Genomic DNA, 6000 nt, shown 5'->3' on the forward strand with positions numbered 1-6000 from the left:
AAGAGCTAAATATGGGTGAAAATAGTGGTTTATTATCTCATTATCCCCAGTGGTTTACTTGAAGAGTTTAAAAAGTCACATTATAAAATTTTTGATATAGAAAATAAATACTAACCTATATAGGCAGTATATATTCTTTCCAAAGTAGAACACAGGTAATCTGAGAGTTATGTCCCTATATCAGGAGTGTTCTGTTTTCAGCTTTGAAATACCCATTCAAAAAATTTGTGTGGGGCTTCCCTGGTGGCACAGTGGTTGAGTGTCCACCTGCTGATGCAGGGGACGTGGGTTCGTGCCCCGGTCCAGGAAGATCCCACATGCCGCGGAGTGGCTGGGCCCGTGAGCCATGGCCGCTGAGCCTGCGCGCCCGGAGCCTGTGCTCCGCAACGGAAGAGGCCACAACAGTTAGAGGCCTGTGTACCGCAAAAACAAAAAAACAAACCAAAAAAAAAAAAAATTTGTGTGACCTTATTTTAAATAATAGATAAATAAGCTTGAAAGTTAAAGCAAGAAAAATTAATCCTGACTTAAGAAGAAAAAGCTGGAAAATCTAAGAAATCTTTGATGAGCAGAAAGGGGAAGAAAGTCACATAGCACAGAAGCTATAGATAAAACTCAAGAGAATATTCATCGTCCCCATACTACCCCTACTGCCTTCTTTGCTTGTTTGGCTGGTTTGGGGGTTTTGCTTTTGCCAAGTATTTCTGGCCCTGTGAGAATAAAGAAGCCAGGGTATGGATGTTCGTATTTCAAATACACATGAGTTTCCAGGTTGTTCTATGGTATCAGTTGGAAGCTGCATTTTAAGAATTTGAGAAAAAGAGGAATAAAGGCATCACTGTACCTGCCAGGAGTCGACTTGGTCCCCAAAGTAGTCACATGGTGAGAACCTGTCTCTTGGAGGGTCTGGAGATAGAGTCTATCTTGATGTCCAGCAGTTTTGGGTGAGGTCAAAGTGATTGAAGGTGGCAATGTTTTCTATTCCAACTTATCCAGGTGAATAGATTTCAACAGAATAATTATTATGTAAGATGCCTCTAGTTTCAGTTCCTGAAATTTCAAATGTGAATGAGATTGGGGGAGGTAGTAGCAATGAACACAGAAAGCTGTAAGGAAGTAATGGTGTTTCTCCTGATGTCCCAATTAAGTGAGAGACTCCATAAGACGAAAGCAAATATGCCTATGCCCATTAGGTATGCTGTCACCTCTGAACTCATTCAGATGCAGCAACTGAATCTCAGATGTGAAGTGATTTGCCTATACAGGCACACATGTGAGCTAACCACAGTGCCAGGATCAGAGTGTCTCATCCCCCAATTTTCAGTCTGTTCCTGAGTCTTGAGCCATTAGCCTATTATGATTTTACTCTTCAGTTTATCCAGAGATACCTTTATTGCATTTACATTGTATTTCTGTTTAATGTTTCTCTTTCCACCCAAGCAGTCTGTCTTCTAAAACTTTGCTGGCCTTCACAATTATCTCTTTCCCAGTGTGATACCATCTTCTCCACAGCCCTCCATACCCGCAGTGGGCTAGGTTAGTCATAACTCTGTAGGGATTTTCAGGTTTTGAAGAAGGTGATTTCTCATGCAAAGGCAAAACATTACACTGGTTTCATACATCCCCGGAGCACTAATCACCTTAGAGTTCTGGTCCCAGAAGAACAGATGTGTTTCTCTAGCCCTAACACCAAAATTACTCTTTTGGTAACTTTTAATGCTGTTGAAGAAACAAAGCTCCATAATAGAGGGAAAGACAAAATAACATGTCAATACTACCAGAGCAATTTTCAACAGTAAGTATGAAATTTGCTTTTTCAACTTCTTTTCATTTCATGAAATATTGGGCAAACGCTAATAATTGTCCCTCGTTCTCTCTCTGAAAACGAATCCCTTTTTATAAGAGAAAAAAAATACTAAAACATGGAGAATGCTTTGCTATAATTCATTCAAGCCAGATCATTTGCACATCAGCATACCAAACTGCTTTTGCACGTCAGGACCTAGAATCATAAATTAACTGGCCATGCAAGGCACCAAAAAGTGATCTAGTACAACTCACTACCTTCATTAAGAGGGGGACTCTCAAATCACCTAGGATAGAAGAGGTTTTTAATGACCTTTAAAGAAAAATATATCTTCCTTCTTTCTAATATTTAACAATGGTGAGAGAAAGGAAGGAAGGAAGGAAGGAAGGAAGGAAGGAAGGAAGGAAGGAAGGAAGGAAGGAAGGAAGGAAGAGAAAGAAAGAAAGAAAGAAAGAAAGAAAGAAAGAAAGAAAGAAAGAAAGAAAGAAAGAAAGAAAGAAAGAAAATTCCATTATATCCAACCAAAATGCTTTAAGGAGCAACAGTAAAATAGCATAAGAGTTTTGCTTTATTTCATAACATATTGTTAATTTCTTAATGACATATTTGATGACTATGGTGGGAAAAGTAAAATTGCATATGTATAATTTATATAATTCATAATTTATATAGCTTTATATTTCCAAATATTTAATACTGGCTCTTAAAAATAACAGATCATTGTTTAGGGTGATATAAACAAACAGCATGAACTAAGCCTCCTACACAACATGCTGTTACATAAAACCTGGAGGAAGTAATTCTAGAGGCAACTTTGTATCTTAGAAATAGTTATATTTAGTGGTAGAAGCAATGAATTGATTTAAATAAAAAACTGAACTGAGCAATAACTAAAGAATAATTTTCTCTCCATCATGTAAGACTTGGACAATATTCCCTTTTAAAGGGATTATGTAAGTGAATTATAGTTTCTAAAAGGGGTATTATGTTTTCACAAAGATGTTTTTTACAGAGACTAAAATTTTAGTAGGCGATTATTTAAATACTTTTTCTTAACTTTAAATCTCTTGGCGTTTGTACTGCCTGATATTGACAGTTTAGCTCCCAGATTTGCACATTCCAGACTCAGTATTTTTTGAAAATCACCAATAGCTTTCTTGTTACAATATGATGTACCTTTTATTAAAATTCCCTGCCCATGCTTGTGCCACCGTTTCCAAGGTTACTCCAAACGGAGGATGCAGAGAAGTGACAAGGTTGGTGACAGATAAAGATAATGGCTTTCTAGGAAAAGTTTATGCAAAACTTCAAAGGACTTCAAAATTCCTATGGGTCATTTCATTTGCCATTGAAAAGAAGAATCTGAGAAATTCCTAGGTCATGGTACACATGATCTGTTCAAGGACCTTCTCTAGATTTTGTTATTGTCCAGATACTTAAGTGCAATCTTCACCTGGATACACAGACCCCCAAGAGAACTGTGGATAAAATTCAGGGGATCAGTGAATGTGGATTGGAAAAAGTAACATTTTTATTTTCACTGAACTCTAAATGAAATTTATCATTTCCTGAAATTATGAGGCAATGAACCACAATGGTATTAAAGTCCTTATGACTTTGTCACCAATAGAAATCATAGATATTTCCATATCACAATATGGTTGTTGCAGATATTCTAAAATCTATGATTCATTTATGTTCATATCTACCTTAAAGTAGGGTAGTTATGTACGCTGACAGAGTAGAGAAAGTACTATGTATGTAGTATGTACGCTCTAGAGAAAGAGAACCAGGGATGGTTTTCTGGACATGAGAAGCCATTTTAGATATAAGCCATTTCGTGATCTAAGCCTGGCCACAACACTTGCCCCTGAACAGGTCTCAGTAATTAATGATCGTAAGGGAACAAAGGAGTGCAGGAACAAAGGAAAAGCAGTCATGAAACAATAGTTCAGAGATAAAATAAAGTCCTAGTTCCTCCTCGAGGGACATACATAAGATTCTGATACATATCTTTGAGTTCTGTAGTAACTGAGGTCCTCACCCAGGTGGAGGATGGAGACTACCAGCTAAGACCTCAGACTGGTCAGTGGGAACATGAGGAATGATGGTGCTGACCTTTCCTGGCCCTCGTGACTTCAACCAACTAAAGTTTGGACTCTGGCAACCTTTGCCCCAGTTCTATGCTGAATTCTCCTCTGCTGAAGCCCCTTCATGAGTATGCATATACCAGCCCAGCTCATATGTGAATATGCATGTACCCTCGGCTTAAAACTTCCCCAGTTTAGCTGTTCCAGGAGACACTGCTGGTGTTCTCCAGACTTGCCCCAGTTCTATGCTGAATTCTCCTCTGCTGAAGCCCCTTCATGAGTATGCATATACCAGCCCAGCTCATATGTGAATATGCATGTACCCTTGGCTTAAAACTTCCCCAGTTTAGCTATTCCAGGAGACACTGCTGGTGTTCTCCAGACTTGCTGCAAGAAACAAATCCTTTCTTTTCCTGATCTTTGGCTTGGCTGTGTCTTTTAGCTCAACACCCACCAAGAGACGAACCCAGTTTTCAGGTAACAATTATTATTATAAAACCCACAATTTTAAAATCTTTTTATGACTACACTTAAATATAATTTATTTCCTTTCAATCCTATATGTTTCACTTTATACATTTAAAAATTATTCTATAGACACAGAATTACAAATTCTATTTGTAATCCTATATGTTTTACTTTATGCATTTAAAAATTATTCTGTGACAACAGGAGTAGCTTTGTTAACCTGCTCCCCAATGAAACTGGTGAAAATTATTTTTGGAAAACAATCATTCATAGACTCTGGAAATAATCCTAAGTACAAACAAAAATTTTTTAAAAAATATCAATTCAATAAAATCTATGAAAATTCAACTAAAAAAGATGAGAGTCTGTGGTATTTGAATTGAGACTGTTCCTTCCCTCTCTTCTCCCAGCTCAGCAAGGTGGAGACTCCATCCAGACTGCTGTAGTCAAGAACACAGGACTCCCTCTCTCCCCAGCTCCTGGTCAGAAGGCTTGGACTTCAGTGTTTCTCCTCCTGCCCCCAGCTGCCTGCTGCTGATGTTCAGCCCCAGGCAAGTACTATTAAGAGGTGAGGGTTCTCTTTTTCCTGTCCAAACCCTACTCATGGAATGTTGGCTCTGCCTTTGGTATGGCACACTGAAAATTTGGGACCCCATTAGCCCTTTCCCCTACTCATGAGGTAATGGCTCCTTACCAGGAAAAGCAAACCAAGAGAACCTCAGGATGCTGACGCCCCTCCACTGAGACTTAGCTCCTACAGCAGGGATATCACTCAGAGAGAAGCTTGCCATTGTCTCAAGCCAACCTCCAGAGCCCTAATTCAGAGATTTTGCCTGTGGGGAGAAGCAGACTGTATAATTAAATGAAATTTTTTTAAAAAACCTCCTATTCCCAAAGGAACAAACGTCATCTGAGACAGAACATGAAGGAGTTTAAGCCTAAAAGGACTCTCAAGAAGAGTAGAGGTCGTGATGAAAGGCAGTTGGGAAGAGATGTGTGGATCTAATGAAAATACAACCTAGATGGTAAATTGGCTAATTTGCAGTAGAGAACCAGGGTCAGGAAATACCAAACACTGACCTCAGGAACTATAAAGGAGCCGCAATTTGATTAGCTTCGTTTCTGTGGCAAGTTATGTCCCAGGACATTGCTGGAAACAATAGCGCAATCAGTCACCAACTAGTGAAATTTAACAACTGTGTATGGTTCAGGAAAAGAGTGAACTACTGGGACCACTGTCATCTTAGAATGACTGCTGGCATACCCAATCTGCACTTCCCTGAGGTGCAGTATCAGAGATTTAACACTGTGTGGGGGTAGAGAGGGAGAGGAAAATAGACTTCATTAAAATAATCCTGGCAGTCATTATACAAATAAACAAGCGAATAACAAGACGAAAGGGGTGGGGGCCAGGAGGCGGGGTGGGGGGCAGTTGGAGCCACACACAGATTTGCTACAGTGTATCAAAAATATCCAGTTTCCAACAACAAAATCATGAATCATGGAAAGTATTACACCAGAAAAAAAGCTGGCAACAGAAGCTGCCTGTGAGAATGTCAAAGTGAGAGATGTCAGATATAAAAGAAAAAGGATTTCAAAGTAGCCATTATAAATAACTTCACAGAACTACAGGAA

The sequence above is a fragment of the Phocoena sinus genome, chromosome 7 (genome assembly GCF_008692025.1).
Source record: "Phocoena sinus isolate mPhoSin1 chromosome 7, mPhoSin1.pri, whole genome shotgun sequence".
Lineage (NCBI taxonomy): Eukaryota > Metazoa > Chordata > Mammalia > Artiodactyla > Phocoenidae > Phocoena > Phocoena sinus.